The sequence below is a fragment of the Gracilinanus agilis genome, chromosome 1 (genome assembly GCF_016433145.1).
Source record: "Gracilinanus agilis isolate LMUSP501 chromosome 1, AgileGrace, whole genome shotgun sequence".
NCBI classification, from domain to species: Eukaryota; Metazoa; Chordata; class Mammalia; order Didelphimorphia; family Didelphidae; genus Gracilinanus; species Gracilinanus agilis.
Window position 1 is genome coordinate 706,294,118 of NC_058130.1, and position 17,365 is coordinate 706,311,482.

Sequence of the window (17,365 nt, forward strand, 5' to 3'; positions counted from 1 at the left end):
CAGACTCCTGATTCTAAATCCAAAGTTCTTTCCATTGCACCAAATTCTCTGGTGTCAGGACTCATAACAAAGGAACCTTTCTGAATCCTCCTAAATGCTTTTGTCCTCCCTCTGATGATTATCTTTACTGTCTATTACTACTATTATCCCTGTCTATGCTTTGGTTAACACAGCTTAATAAATATTTCTGGATTGATTGATAGATGAGAAACTTGCTTAAGTTCATGTAATCAGTAAATATTAGAACCTAGATTCAGAGACACAGGTCTATTCATCTTTCTCCTACAGAAGAATGCCTTTTCAGGGGGGCAAGGTATCATGTCTGTTCTGTCTTTCCATGGAAATAATGTAAAGAATGATACTGATGATCTAGATGTTAAAGAGGGTTGGAAAAAAGGGAAAAGGGAGAGAGGGAGTGAGAGTGTGAGGCAGAGACAGAGATGGATAGATACACAGAAATATAAAGAGACATAGAGAGAAACAGAGACTGTAAAGAAAAAAGAAGAGAAAGTTCTGTAGGGAGAGACAAGAGGAAAAGTCAGGGAGAATTAGAGAGGGAACAATTAATTAAGAGGAAAAGGATGAAGATGGATGAAAGGGAGGGAGGGATCAGTCTACTCTTTCAGTTCTGGATTACCTTTTCAGTGGTCCAGGAGCAGGAAGGAATGATACACATATTTTAGAAATAGGTAGATGACAAGTAGGAGTAGAGTCCCAAGGCTAAGAGTAGAAGATATAGTGATGCTCAGGAAGATCCACCAACTGAGAAAGTCCATCTGTTTCCACTTCTCTCTGTAAATAAATCCTGGGGGTCAAACCCCAAAACCCATTAGCTGGAGTCCAGGCCTGAGCATGTCTGGGTAACTGATTTCTGCTTTCATAGCAGACCTGGCAGTCCCCATTGTCCTTGACGAGCATAGAGTTAAAGTCTGGGCTACATTCTAAAAGGACAGCATAATGAATGGACCAAGTAGGGAAACATTAGGGATAAGAGTTGCATAGCAATTTTGGGGCCTTGAGCTCTAATTTCATCTTGTTCCCCTCCCAATAACTCCTTCCCATCTCCCCCAACTCTTTACCTTCACATCTCTGCATCATCCATAGATAACAAATGGCAAGGCCAATTTGAAATGCTGTAGCCACAGTTGCGATCCCATCCACATCCATTATCCAGGGAATGTTCTGGAGAAAATATTCTAAAAAGTGTGTGACAATAACACTTCTAACCTCTCTTATTCTCCTCCATACCTCTTCTCCCCATCAATTAGGGAATAACTTTTCTTTATGTCCTCCTTCTCCATGTTTTTAGTACCTCCACCTTAAATTACCTTGTATTTTTTTTCTTACATATTCTGGATATAATTCAACAGTTACTTCATTGTTCTTCTTAAAGCAGTGGTTCCTAAATTTTTTTGGCCTACCATCTCCTTTCCTGAAAAAATATTACTTAGCCCCCTGGAAATTAATTTTTAAAAAAATTTAATAGCAATTAATAGGAAAGATAAATGCACCCGTGGCCATCACTTCCTCCCTGGATTGCTGCAGCACCCACCAGGGGGCAGTAGCGCCCAGTAAATTCCTATATTTGGCAGTTAAAACTCTTCAGAACTTCACCCTATCCTACCTTTCCATCCTTTAAACATATTACTGACCTTCATTTATTGACTTTGTATGGCTACCTGTTGCTTCTTATGAAACTCCATTTCTCATCTTTATGCTTTTGCTAAGGTTGTCCCTCGTTTCTGGAATGCTCTCCTCCTTTACTCAAGAGATTGAGGTTGAAGAAAGGGACAAGAATATTTTATCTCCCTATCCTAGGTGACAGAAAAAACTTTGCATATATAGTTGGAACTTCATCCACATTTGCTAAATAAAAGTTATGAGCTCTGAAGCAAGTTAAGGTTTTGATGATGAAACAGAGAGTAAGGAGTGCATTCTAGACATGGGCAATGCCTGTGTAAAGAAATGTAAGTAAGAAATAGCACGATGAGTTTATAGAACATTCCTGTGTGGTTGGAATGTATCATGCATGAAGGAGAATAATGGGAGAAAAGTCTAGGCTTGAACAGGATTCAGACTAGAAAACAGTTTGTCTGAAAAAGATATAGAATTTTTAGTGGACCACAAGCTTATTATAAGTAAGCAATGTCCCGTGGCTGCTGAAGAAGTCAGCTAGATTTTTGACTACGTTAAGAGATTGCTTTCAGGACCATGGATGATCATGCCCCTGTACTCTGTCCTCTGGAGTAATGCTTTCACAGTTCTAGGAACTGCAGCCTAAGAAGGATATTGGTAATCTGGCAAGTGTCCAGAGGTGGGCAGACAGAATGGTGAAAGGTCCTGAGTTCTTGCCATATAAAGATCAGATAAAGGAATTGGGTAGGTTTAGCTTGGTGAAGAGAAGGAAGATTCAGGGAGACATGTAAGTGGTTGTCAAGTTTTTGAAGGGTTATTATGCAGAAAAGAGATTAGATTTATTCTATTTGGCCCCAGAAGGGATGGCACAAAAAAAGGTGGTATTGCAAAGAAATAAATTTAGTTTTGTCCTAATAATTTAAGCTGCCAAAGTGTGGAATAGGTTGCCTTGAGAAGTGGTGAGTTTCTACTTCTTTGAGGTTTACAAGCAGAAGCTGGATGATGCATCACTTGGTAATGTTATATTGGGACTTAATTTTACATATAAGTTGAACTAGATGGCCACTGTGGTCTTTTCCAGTATTGAAATTCTGTCATTATATAACTGTTGGTTAAAGACTTAAGGATAGATAGGAATCTTTAAACCTTTCAGAACCATCCTGCTGATGAGGTTTTGTGAATATGTGGAGAAGAGGAAGTTGGAGATATAATGTTATTTGGCATTGCAATATGAAAAGCAGCATGATTGACAGCAGTTTGGAACTTAGAATCAATCGAGCTTGCCATGAGCCAGCAAGGGCAAAAGTCAGTTGCTGGGAAGACTATAAATAGCAGGATTTTGGACCAAAGGGGGGGTCTCAGTTTTGAGAAGGGATTTTGGTGGGAGGTCTTGGTTGGGATTTGGGTAGGCCAAATCAACTTATGATACCAGCAACCAGCTCTGATCACTATCATACTCTCAAATCTTGTGTGACTCCATACTGTATATCCTGACTGAATTACTCATCAAGAAGAAGCAGTATCAATCATCATCAAACCTGATTCAGGTTAAAGCAACCTGGCTTTGCCAGGTTGGATCTGGCAGGCAAAGCCACAACAACTGTCTAACAAGAAACCCTGATTACCTTCAATTCTCATAACATCTGATCATCTATAACTTAAGCCAAGGATTTCCTTTAACCCTCTCTCCTTCAATTCCCTGTTCCCTTCCCTAAGTTTTTTACCATTAAATCTTAAACTTACTTAGGTGAATGTCATTCTTTACCTCAAGGATTAACAATCATATCCTTGGGTAGTTGAAGAAGGAGGGATTATTCCAACCAAAGTTAAGTTGCAGCCAGCCAGCATTTATCCACATTTTGGGGCCAGGATAAGCAGTCATAAGAGCTGTGTGATCTAAATCACAGCCTCTTCACTCACCACTTATCCTGAAACACTGTTATATTGAAGTTGGGTATATTAGTTTCTTCACAAATATTCCTTTAGGGTCCTTAGTGTTCACCACCACAAATTAGTGCTACACCTAGGGATTTCCACACTCACTCAGCTTCAGCTCCTCACACCATCAGAGGAAGACCTTGGTGCCCCCATTATCCTATAACAGAGGGAGTGAGGAGAATAGTGACACTGAGAGGGAGGGTGCATTAGATGGATTGACTTTAAGGTGCAGATCTGGAGGCAGTGACCTATGGGAAGTTTTTGAAGGTTGTTGATTCCAGGAGTGTGTAGGAAGAAGTGATGTGTGTAGGAAGAAGTGATCAGTGGCTGGGAGATGGATGAGAAGTCATTACTCTGATTTCTTATTTCTTTCTTGCCTTTCCTTTTTAGATATATTCAGTATGCTGGTGAGTAACCCCTACTCCCCACATTCCCCTTATAGTTACCTCTGAATCGTCGGATGAAAACCACAGTAATAATAAAGGACAGTACCCAATACATCACAATGAATGCAGTGAAGATGTTCCACCAACGAATCTGTTGCTCAGCTCCCTCACCTAAGAGGAGATGGTTTAAACATTACTTTGGAATATTAGCTTTCTGCCACGTGAGAGACTATTAGGCTACATTAATAGTGATATTTATAATAATTTTATACAGAAATAAGTCAGTTGTCAGAAAAAAGTGGCCAAAAGAGCCTAAAAAGCTTTTAGTCTGCTTGACTTGTCAGGCAGAGAATCTTCAAATACTTCCTCTCTATTGGTTCCTTCTCTGTTACCTATAAATGCAACAAAGTTTTCCCCAACCATTAAAAACTCTTGCTCTACTACTATCCGTGACAGCTGTTATTCTATGTTGCTCTTTTTTTTTTTATCAGCGTATTTTCTCATTCATACACATTATTTATTAGCTTCATGTACACACTAATTAAGGACATCCTTGATGAGGGTATTAGTAAGGAACAAGAAGGCTTTGAGGCAATGATGGATCATATCTTTATAGTTTTGCAAAAGACTAAAAGATATAGAGAAAAGGAGATACTATTCGGTTAACTGTTAGTTGATTAAGAGAAAGCATTGACTTTGGTAGAGTAAAAACACTATTTTAAAGTTCTCTTCCAACAATATCTCCCATCCATAGGCCAAAATCATTTAAGATTCCCTGTAAGCTAAAATAATAGAAACAATTCTTTTCAGTGATGTTCTGGTCACAAATATCAGGCAAAGAATAAAATAGAGAATTTTATATAGGTCAAAGGTGATCATGATTGTGAGGGTGGAGATTCAGTATAGAGTGCTTAACCAAGTTATAATTTTCATTATTAGGAGGAATGAAGAGAGATGACGTGACTTAAGTGTTTCAGTAATAAAAAGACAATTTCTAGAATGATAGTTTCACCACCATCTATTCTGGTTGTATTGTTTTTGGATGTAGGGTTTGGTTCTGGAATGACAATAATGTTAATAAAAATACATCTTAATAATGCTTTATAGTTTACAAAGCACTTTCCTCACAACAACCTGTGAGATCAGCTGGGGCTTATATTATTATTGAAGCTCAGAGAGGTAGTGACTTGTTCATGGTCATCCCAGATTGCAAATGGAGCACATGGGTCTTCTGATTCAATTTCAAATTTTCCTTCACTTATGATCAAATGTAATCGACTTTGCTACTAGGAGCAATGCCATTAATGGTCCTAGACAATCCTGAGGGACATATAAGAAAGAATACTACTACCTACATCAAGAGAAAGAACTGTGGGAATAGAAACACAGAAGAAAAACATGATTTATCACTTATTTATATGGGTATATAATTTGAGGTTTTGGTTTTAAAAGATTACTCTGTTACAAAAATGAATAATATGGTCAGGATCGGGAAGGGAAGAGGGGAAGGAGAGAAAATGAATCATGTAACCATGGAAAAATATTTAAAAATTAAAAAAATTAAAAAACAAAAACAAATTCTCTTTCATTTGACGCAAAAGGCATTGTCTTATGGGGAAAACAGGGGAATTAACTTAAATATTATATGTGGGTTCAGAAGGGTGAGTAGGAGGCAGGATTGGACAATAGGTGGGGACTTAATAAGCCAAGGAAACTGGGTTTAACTGTTTGGAAATGAGAGTTGACAGAAGTGACTGTTAGGCCTTAATTGTCACCCTGCCCCACCCAGCCTGGGATAAACTCAGAGTATAACAAATACACACACTATGAGAACTTTAAGGTATGAAGAAAACAAAACAGGGAAACAGTTTAATTGTAATTTGAGAGGATAGGAGAGGTGGTGAGGTGAAACTATGTCTAACTGCCCAGGACTGGAGTCAAAAGGGTAAGTTTCTTAGTGTGATAATTAGATTAAGTCTACACTGCCCATCTTTAGATGTAATCACCAAAGGTGAGAGCACCTTCTAATTCTGGGAGGTCCTAACCCACGTGTGCTAGAGTGAATGAATCAGAATCGACTGACCACTCCCTAGGCGTTCTATGAGAAGTGTCTATTGTGATTAGACACCCTGGCTAGGGGAAGGCACCAGAAGTGATGCATAAATGACCCCTGTAGAAGGCTGATTGGAGAAATAGGGTCAGGATAGGGCCTGTTATCTGGATTCCCTACCTGACCAATCCAGGCTGAGGCAGTCTTTGTGTTTGGTCCTGGTCACCTGAGCCCTGAAAAGCTTTGGTACCAGCAGGTAGGTTAATCCAAAAACAACTTGACCTCTCCAAGAGGCTATTGGGAGTCATTTAGAGAAATAGAGTCTGTAATAGATATTTTATCTGGATCTCGTTACAAAATCATAGGCAAGTAAAACTGTGCGTATGATTTTTTCTGCACTGCATGTCAGGTAGCATACAGAATGGGCCATCTAAGGTAAAAATCTGAGACTCCTCTTTTGACTCATTTTTAGATCCCCACCTTTTCTCAATATTCTTATTGGAAAGCTTTGAATCCTTAAAGCTTTGAATCCTGAAAGCAGACCAGCAGCTACTGCATTAAACATTTTTCTCCTTGATAATTAAAAAACCTGAACTCTAAAAATATATTACTTAGATAAGGCCGGAGACAGACAAAGACAGACAAGACCTTATCTGACCAGGTGCAGTCCTGTAAATCTAGGGGACAGAACGCAATTAGTAAAAATCTCTATGAAATATATTTCTGCTCCCAGAATTAACCCCCTACTAATTGGTGGTTGGAATTTGGCCCTTGACCCTGTGCCTATCTCTCTACTTTTTAGACTTTAATGGGTTTGTGTATGATTTGTAACCCCTTCACAGCTGTGATTCTTTCTTTGTGTTCTTTGTTTGAAACCAGTATATAATAAACTCAAAACTCCATAGCAGTCAGAGCAGCTATGGGCTAACCATTAGTCTGGCTGTTCTCAGTTTGTTTCCTGTCTTTTCAATCCAATGCCACTAAACGCCACTCAGGACCCCCCAAAATATAGAGCTGGATCTCTATAGACCTCTTTAAAAGGAGGGAGTTGAGTGGTCTCTGATTGAAGGGGGGTCTCCGGTTGAAGAGGGCATCTGGTGACAGACCTCTTCTGGTTCATGGAGGAGTGTTGGAATGCTGAGACCCTGGTGAGACTGCTTTAAATATCTTCTTTGAATTCCATGTGGTGAGTTTAAAGACTGACTGAATGTTCCTGAACTTTTCTTAAGACATTTCTTTTAGTAGACTTTGTGAATGAAGTTTTGCTCCATTCATCTCTGGGCCTCTGGCCCTCTAACTCTTGGCTGAGGGTTAAGATCTACCTGGATTAATTAGAGGATCATAATAAATTATCTACTGGGTTAGATTCTTATTTCCTTATTTCCTCTCTCTCTTCTTAATTTTTTTTTCAATTTTAAACCCTTAACTTCTGTGTATTGACTTATAGGTGGAAGATTGGTAAGGGTAGGCAATGGGGGTCAAGTGACTTGCCCAAGGTCACACAGTTGGGAAGTGTCTGAGGCCGGATTTGAACCCAGAACCTCCTGTCTCTAGGCCTGACTCTCATTCCACTGAGCTACCCAGCTGCCCCACTTTTTTTTTTTTTTTTTTTTAAACCCTTACCTTCCACCTTGGAGTCAATACTGTATATTGGCTCCAAGGCAGAAGAGTGGTAAGGTTATGGCAATGGAGGTCAAGTGACTTGCCCAGGGTCACACAGGTGGGAAGTGTCTGAGGCCAGATTTGAACCTAGGACCTCCTGTCTCTAGGCCTGGCTCTCAATTCACTGAGCTACCCAGCTGCCCCCTCTCTTCTTAATTTTAAATAAACTTCCATAAAAGTCAATTTTGACTTGAGATTATTCTCAATTGAGGACTGATAATAGTTCAATCCTCTGATGACCATCTTTTAATATATTGAACCCATAAAACCCCTTTTTCCCCCTTTACATTAGCCAACCTAGCTTCTGCCAGGTTGACAGCTTGGCTAAGGGCCTGAGGAAGAGGGCTTGGGTTTAGGTTCTCACAACTGATCCAGAGATGTCTTCAGGATACCAGGAACCAACTCCTCCACAGCCGATGATCCAAAAGTAACCAGGCAGGGAGAGACGTCTGCAAACTGTCCACCAGCACACAGGCCTCTTCCCTACTCAGAGTTGACTTGCAGGATGATGTCTTCACCCTTTACAACCTTCACCAATCGCCAAGATTCCAGGTCAAATAGGGACTGCTGATTGCACCTCTGCTCCAAACCCCTTACAAAACAGCAATGTCTGTTGCTTAGCTCTCTCCTCTCTACCCCCTGCATTCCATTCAGAATGTCCATGAGTTCCAGCACAGGCTTTCCCTAATATGCTTGCAAAAATCTGCTTTTATACCTTTAAAGCCTATTCCTATTACAACTGAAAAGCTAGAATAGATATAAAGGTTGGAGAGTATTGGAGGCCATGTCATCAGAGGAACAATGAAAGCATTCTCAACTTTCCTCCTGTTATAGAAACCTTTAAGAACAGATAAGTTAGCCACTTGTTGGCAATACTGTTGAGGGGATTCTTATTCAAAGTGTGAGTTAGATTAGATGACCTCTGAGGTTCTTTTGGTTCTGAGGTTCCATGATGTTAACTTGTGTCATATCCAGCCCCATTCCAAGATGGTCTGACCCATATTTTCAGCCCAAGACCAATGGCTTTTGGGATATCCAATTGAAGCTAAGGGTACCTAGGCAAACAGCATCAGGTAAGTGAAAAAACAACAGAGAAATCTGCAATAAAAATGCTTCACAGGAGATATTCTGTGAATATCTGTGGCTTTTTAACTAGAATGCACTGGCAGAACAAAGAACTAAAATGTGAAGATAGGAGAAAAGAAAAGGTGAGAAGTAACTATAAGTTAGGTTTCCTCATAAGACTTTAAAGATAAGAGCTGAGAGCAGTTTCAGTTTACATTAGGGTTTTGGCTGTCATATACTAATTACAAATCAAACCTATCTTGAAAAATAGCAGATAATGGGAATGAAAAAAATGTCTCAGCAGTTCTAGGTATAGTAAATTCTGGAGATAATAGAAGAGATTGCAGCAAGAGCAATAAAGAAGTGGGGGTTTTAATTTCAGCATAAGTTGATGGAAGTTGCTGTAATTTGCTGGGAAAAGACTGCATTTCTTAAAGAGTCAACAAATAATTAGCTGCATGTATACAAACAAAGGCTGTTCTCTTTTCTAAAGTAGAAGAAAGGACTGGAGGCCTGGGATTAGAGCAGTAATTCCCAAAGTGGGCACCACTGCCCCCTGGTGGGTGCTGCAGCAATCCAGGAGGGAGGTGCTGGTCACAGGTGCATTTATCTTTCCTATTAATTGCTATTAAAATGTAAAAATAATTAATTTCCAAGGGGCTAAGTAATATTTTTTCTGGAAAGGGGGCGGTAGGCCAAAAAAGTTTGGGAACCACTGGGAATTGAAATAAAATTAGGCCAGAGCAGCAGGTATGTGGTTAATGAGATGCCTAGATCCAGGTAATAGCTCCTTTGCTTTTTCCCTTTTCTTTCCTTGTAGAAGTTGCCCAGGAAGACCAATTCAGTTGATCCCATATTTCCTGCCTTATACTCTCACTACCATGCATGGATGGAGAGTTGTTCCCCCCCACCCCCAGGACAACAGTTTTGGGGGTTTTATACTCTATTCAACAGTGAAGACTGATTCTGTGCCAAGGTATAGGTGTGACTCTAGGGTGGCGTACACTGGAGCAAGGGGTGGGGGGAGGTTTTCTTGAAGGCATAGGGGGTGGCCCTCATAGTTTGGAGGACAGATGGATGTCTGAGATACAACTTGATAATATCAAGGAGGTGTATCTCTCTCTTTTGAATATAAATTTCACTATTAGAAATAAACCCCAAAGAACTAAGGAAAGTAAGATTATATATAGACAGATATGTAGAACTATAAACAGTGTTTTTATGGTGACAAAAAAAAACTTAAAAAAAAGAGAGAGAACAAATTGGTTTACCATCAGTTAAGAGAATGTCTGACCAAATTGTGATATATTCACACATATATACATGTACACAAAATACACACAATAAATAGAGTATTATTGTGCTATAAGAAATTATGGATATGAATGTAGAGAAACATGGGGACTTGTATAAACTGATATAGAAGGAAGTAAGCATAAATAATAAAACAATGATGATAATAATGTAAATTAAAAGAATGCTAAAAATGAAGCTTAATTAATGACATTGTCCTTGGAAAAGAAATATGGTATTATGTTGTCAAAAAGTTGGGAGAGTATGGGTGTAGAATGGTATTTAGGGAGTCAGACACTTGGCTATATTGGTTAGTTTTGTTTGACATTTTTTGGTTAAAAGTAGAATGATTCACGTGACTCTGATATGATAGATGGCATATTCAGAAATTAATACTGTGTGAAAATGAAAGGTACAGATAAAACTATTTTTAAAAAATAAAAACTTTTACCTTCCATCTTGGAATCAATACTATGTATTGTTTCCAGGGCAGAAGAGTGGTAAGGGTAGGCAGTGGGGATTAAGTGACTTGCCCAGGGTCACACAGCTGGGAAGTGTCTGAGGCCAGATTTGAACCTAGGACCTCCTGTCTCTACACCTGGCTCTCAATCCACTGAGCCACCTAGCTGCCCTCTTTTTTTTTTTTTTTTTTTTTTTAAGAAAAAACAAGTTGATTTTGGGGATTAGCAAGTTCGATTTGAGTATGAGACATAGCTAAAAAGCTAATGCTAATAAAAGCAACTTATCCTGAATAAGGGAGATAATATTTTCATAGCACTCTGCTCTTTTCCGAAGACATCTGAAGTATTGTGTTCAGTTATGAGCTTCACGTATTGCAAGGGCTTTGAGCTGAAATAGTTCCAGAGAAAGATGTATAGGAAGGGAAGAGAATAAGTATTTATATAGTGCCCACTCTGTGACAGGCACTATTAAAACATTAACCTTACTCCACAATATCTCATTTGATTTTCATGACATTATAAGTTAGGCTCTATCCCTACTTTACAGTTGAGGAACCTGAGTCAAAAAGAGGCTAAGTGATTTGCTCTTGATAATGTAGCCAGGGTCTGAGGTTGGATTTGAACTCAAGTCTTCCTGACTCCAAGCCCAGTGTCCTATCTGCTGTGCCACTAGGTGCCTTGACGGTGAGTGGATTTATGGGTATGTCTTATAGAAATTTTTTGAAGGAAAGAAGGAGATCTGAGATGGAGGGGAGATTTAATCTTTGCCAAGATAATGTAAAGTGGAAGAGGATAACACAGAGGAGAAAGAGAAGGAAAAAGACAGTCATATGATAACTTTTAAAATAAACATTTGAGGTTCTTAAAAAAAAAAACCAAAAACCTCTTACCTTCCATCTTAGTATCAAGTCTGTGTATTGGTTCCAAGGCAGAAGAGTGGTTAAGGGCTAGGCAGTGGGGGTTAAGTGACTTGTCTAGGGTCACACAGCTAGGAAGTATTTGAGATTAGATTTGAACTCAGGACCTCCTGTTCCACCTAGCTATCCCTTGAGATTCTTCTTGAAGAGGAAAGAGTTGGATCATCTGGGGAGGATGAAGCTGCTTATTCTCTGAAGGATGATAGAGAAGAACCCTAGTGGTTGCCAGATGAGAGATCATCCAGTTAGGGAAAGAAGAATAAGAGAAGAATTGTAATTGGTGATTCATTGCTCAGAGACACTAAGAATCTATTTGTCTAACTGTTGTCTTCCAGGGAGCACTCTATCTATCACAGTCTCTGTCTCTGTCTATCTGTATGTCTCTCCTTCCCTCCCTCCCTCCCTCTCTCCCTCCCCAAGACAGAACAATTAACTTGTCAAAATGTATAGTAATTGTTAATTTTTTGCTACTCGTATAAACCCAAATGACCTGAAGGAACAGAAAAAGTATGCCAAAAATTATCATTTTGGGCAAGAAACTGAAGGCCAAAGCACCATGGATTGTTTCCCTTAATACTGTGTAAATGGAATTAGCTCAAGCCCATTCATAGTTAAAACTCTAGCCACCAGAGATAATGTCATCCCCACCTCCCTTAGTGGGGAGGGGAGATGAGTTACCCACAGGTGACAATAAGTAACAAATCAAGAACAAGGGACTGCCCTTTGGGCAGTCCAAATCAGTGTAGAGGCTGCCATTTGTCCACTTGAATTAGAGGTGGGCCTCCAGGAAGTGATGAAAGATGCTGTCCTTCAAATATGATGGTAACTTCCTGTTGAGGCAGTTTGTGCTTTGAACTTGGTGCTGAAGGATCTCCACTGAGACCTCAGGCAGCTTCTACTCTGAATTGTCACGTGGGTAAGTTAGGCTGACTTCCTTGGCCTACCTTGGCGTTTCCAGACTCTCTACCTCAAGTAGGTTTCTTGCCTCTCTGATTGCTAAAGCCTTGTGACTTGTAGCCTGGTTTAATTTGCCTTTTAACCCTCTCTCCATCTGGGCCTCTGCCAGCCCGGGCCAGCCTTTCCCTCTATTTCCCTACCTTTTACCTTCCTAATTGTAAATAAACTACCATAAAAACCGATCCTGACTTGGGTCTGTTTTAATTATGAAAGATCTAGATCTGATTGATTCCTGGCGACCACACCTTAAAATATAAATTATATAATATCTAATTTCTAAATATTACAATATCGTCTATTAAAAGAAAGAGATAAAGAATTGAAGTAAGGTGATAGTAAGAAAATACCTAATGAATTCAAATCACTTGGCTCAGGTGAACTACATCCTCATATCCTGAAAGAACTAGCAGATTCCTGAATCCTTGTCATTGATATTTGAAAGATCACAGGAAAAGGGAAAGTACACTGTAAGATTGGAGGAAGACAAGTGTGATTTTCAAGAAAGAGAAAAGAAGAGTCTGAAAATTATAAACCAATGAATTTGATTTTGCTGGGAAAATTCTAGAAATGAAAGAGATTTTAAGTGAACTTTTAGAAAAGGGAGAAAATGATTACCAAGACCCAGCATGGCTTCACTGAACAAGTAATGCCAGACTAATGCCATTTCTTTTTTTGATAGGCTTACAAAGCTAGTAGATGAAGGAAATGCTGTGGATAGAGTTTTACTATATTTTTAGCAAAGCTTGTGATGGAGTATCTCATACTAGAGTTGTGGATAAGATGGAAAGATATGGGTTCTTCCTCTATGTCTTCCATCTTTGCTTTCATCACCAGTGTCCCCTCTTACCTTTCTTTTTCTCTTTCTTCATTTCCCCTTGCTCATTTCCTTTCTCCTCCTTCTTTATCTCTGGGACCAATCTTGCAAGACTGTTTTAAATATCCTGTCATGGTTTCTATATTTCAAAACCCAAGTTTCCCTGTCTCCTCTGATAACCAGCCTCAACTTGTCATTATTCAGATGGGAATAAATACCCTTCCAATTCTTCATATTGAAGCCTCAAATCTCCAGAACTTCCCTTTTGACTCCTTACCCGAGATGAATAGTTCCATACCATCTTCTTCTAGATAAAAACCATCATCAAAATGGCATTTGTAATGTCCTTTGTCTGAGGCTCTAATGTTCTATATCCTCAGGGCGACATTTCCATTAGTGATGGCATCTTTCACCAGCTCAGTCCTCCCTTGGAATTCAGGGCTTTGATTGCCAAACATATCCTGCCCATCTTCATAATGATGCACTATTTCCAGAGATTGGAACCAAATCAACTTCATGGACTGAGCATTTTTCTGGGGAGACAGGTAAATGGTAGGTCTGCCTCTCTCCCTAACCAGGCCTGGATGGGTTCTGTAGGTCTAATCACTGAGAATTGTTCTATTGAGGAAGAGAAATGAGTTTATAGAGAAAAAACGTAAAAGGTAGGAGGGGAAATAGGGAGCTATAATGGGAGAGAGGAAAGCATCTAGAAAGAGAATGGAGCAGGACCAATGGAAGAAATCAAGGAAGAAAGGACAGGATGATAAAGATATTGAGAAGACTTTGGGAAGGAAAGAAGAGAAACTGAGAGGTGTTTGGAAGAACTGGTAGTTAATGAGGGAATGACTTGGGAAGTACTGGGAGTGAAATGAAAGGACAAAAGTCTTTGTGGATTTATCCTTCAGAACTCACCTGATAACCCACCTGATAACCCATTTGGGAGCCATATAGAAGTAAATACTCTTACCTGAAGCCAATGTATGTGTCTCAAGCAAGAGGAAGATGAGAAAGCTGGAGAGAAAGGAGCCTGAAGAAGTGACAATCTCCATTATACCTAAGGAAAAAAATACCCTGGAGATAGGGTGTTTATGGCAGGGTGAGAGGGTGTCAGTGTAATATCTTTCCTAGGTAGGCCTAAGAGAATGAGAGAATTCCAAAGGTGAGTCCTTTCTTCACTTGTCTTCCATTCCATTCAGGCCATTCCTCTCATCTCCTTTTTCTAGGTTTATTCCCTCCCATATCTGTACTCTTGTTTATTTTATCTGCCAGAAATGGCCTGGCCTCACTATAGCTATTTTTTTAGTGACTACCTTCTCTCCAAGGATTGACTCTCCATGAAACCAATTCCAACATCCTTAGCCCATAGGAATTTCTCTTAAGGATGAATATAGTAAAGAGATTGATTGTTTATGTGAAGATCATGGAGACTAAAATATCTAGGACTAAGGGGAAATTGATTTCTTCCAAAAAGGAGAAAACCTGACTGGATTCAGGGCAAAATAAGGATTGGCAGGAGAGCTAAGAAAGAAAGCCAACTTACCTTCTAAGTTTTCCTGAGCTGTGCTGTGTAACTACTGTATATAACTGTTGTCTTGTGCAGAGCTGTGCACTGTGTCCTCACACAGCAGGAAATTCACTTCTTTCCTAGGACTGGTGGAAAAGGGTGGCTCTGGGAATACTACTGGGCCCAAAAATTGGTTCTACAGTTGTAGTTATGTTTAAGTATGTTCTCTTCTGGAATTTGTATCTCCACCCCTGGTACTCCACCCCTCAGCTTTGGGCTGAGTTTTTCTGATAAGCTTAATCCAATGGCACAAAGAGAGAGACACAAACCAGAGATCAGTAGCAAGAATGACTTTGAAATTGAATTAACCTCTTCTGTGGAGAACCTGTCTATGCTTCTAATCAGACCAAGAATTGAGGCTTGGGACTGAGTCCACTGGAACAGGATGAAGGCATATTTTCATGGGAGGTGTGAAGTAAGGGCACTGAGAACTAGGAGGTGCATTCTATGAGCTAAGGAGATGCTGTTGGGTGGACAAAGATAAATATGAGAGACAATGGGAAGATAGAATAGACAGAACACTGAGAAGATTGGAGAATTTCCAAGTTGAAAAATATTCCAAAGATGCCTTGATCCAACCCATCCATACAAGAAAAGGAATTCCTCTGACTCATCTCTGACAAGTGGTCATCCAGCTACCACTTGAAGATCTCCAGTAGGTAGCAAACAGAGGAAACCCATTCCATTTTAAACTCAAATAATGAAGAAATTCTAAATCTACCTCTCTGCAACATTCATCCATTGTTCTTGCCTTCTGAGGACAAACAGAAAAAAACCGAATCCCCCTTTCACATGACAACTTTATAACACTTCCTTCCACCCCCCAATAAGTCTTTCTTCTCTGGACTAAACATTTCTCCAATTACTCCATGCTGTGCTACACACATATTTGTATGGCATACTCTCATCAATCTGATCATTTCACTCTGGTCATGCTTGTCAAGTCAACATCCTTACTAAAAGGAATGTTAGCATTTAACACTATATTCCAGAAGTGATCAGACCAGAGTGGTAGACAGAAGAAACAGATTTTCTCTCATTCTAGATCCTCCCTGGTGAAACAGTGGCACACATACTCAGCTGTTCTGTTCTTCCTCTTCCCAGTGACCAGGACATTTTTTGCATACCCCACCCTTCTGTCTAGCTGTCCAAAGCAAACTTTCTTAACTCTCTCTGGAGCACTCGAACTGGGAAAAGGTTTGCCACTCGGTTCTATTAATAGTCTTAAGAGTTAGCTTTTGAGGTTTCATTACATTGCTGACTCCTATTGAGCTTGCAATCACTAGTTCCCTCAGGCCTTTTTTCTTTATGTTTTATAGCATTTCCCTTTTGTTCTATCTAATTGGACAAATATCATCAAACACAAACATTTCCCCTATACAAAGAACCATAAAGGATTATATATGAGGTTCTGAATATCTTCTATATATAGTTTTTTCCTCACCAGATTTTTTTTTTAAACCTAAACTGCTGTCTAACTGTTCTTTCATTGTCATGTGCTAATACATTGATCTTTGGGATAGTACTGTACTGTAAGAAGTGACAAGCAGGTTGGTTTTAGAAAAAACATGGAAATATTGCTTGAAATAATTCAGAGGGAAACAAGCAGAATCAAGAGAACATTGTATATTGTTTGAACATTGAAAAACATTGTTTGAAGAGTAACTATGAATAACTAAGTTATTCTGAGTAATATTATCATTTAAATCAACTATGAAGGAAAATGCTACCTACTTCAAGAGAAAGAACTGATATATGGAAGTATATATTGTATGGTTTGTACATATATATCTAGGTAGCTAGATGGCATAAAGGATAGAGTACTAGACCTGGAGCCATAATGAGTCGTCTTCCTGAGTTCAAATCTGGCCTTATACACTTGGCTGTGTGACCCTGGGCAAGTCACTTAACCTGTTTGCCTCAATTCCTCATCTGTAAAATAAATTGGAGAAGGAAATGGCAAACCATTCTAGTATCTTTGCCAAAAAAAAATTCAAATGGGGTCACAAAGAGTCAGATATTACTGAAACAACTGAACAACAGCATTAAAATATACAAAACACATACACACATAATGCTACCTTTTCTGATACAGGGTTGGGAGGAATACAATTTGGAACCCCAAATGTAATACAAATAAAATAAAAAATATGGTTGATCTTTTGAACCTAAGTGCAGGACTTTACAAACATTTACATGAAGTTTCATCTTCCAGATGGTAGAGTAGAGAATGTTAATAATTGGAGATGGAGGGACATCACGAAAGGTCTCTTGGTCAAGCCTATGCAAAGATATGGAGGTGGAACATGGAATATTGTTTGCAAGGGAATATCAAGTAGGACATTTTGATCAGAATATAAGATGTGTGAGAAATGTAACATGAACTCAGCCTAGAAAGATGGATTGTTGCTAGTTTGCCATTCAAGATAGATGGCTTTAATCAAATCATAGAATTGTGTACCAGGGTCTTATTGGCCCATGTAATGTACAGATACTAGCTATCTCCTAGACAATCTTTCTTTGAAGAAATTATGAGATGGTTCACATGCATAGAAAAAGGAACAAAAGTTGCGAGCAGCTTTTGTGCTACTTGTGAGTTTATGAGGGAATAAGGGAAGGGTTT

At 39.2% G+C, this 17,365-nt stretch overlaps 1 pseudogene; it reads right to left on the bottom strand.

The window, feature by feature from the left end:
• Positions 1 to 641: 641 nt before the first annotated feature.
• Positions 642 to 14,227, bottom strand: LOC123232026 (annotated as a pseudogene).
• Between the last annotated feature and the right edge of the window lie 3,138 nt (positions 14,228 to 17,365).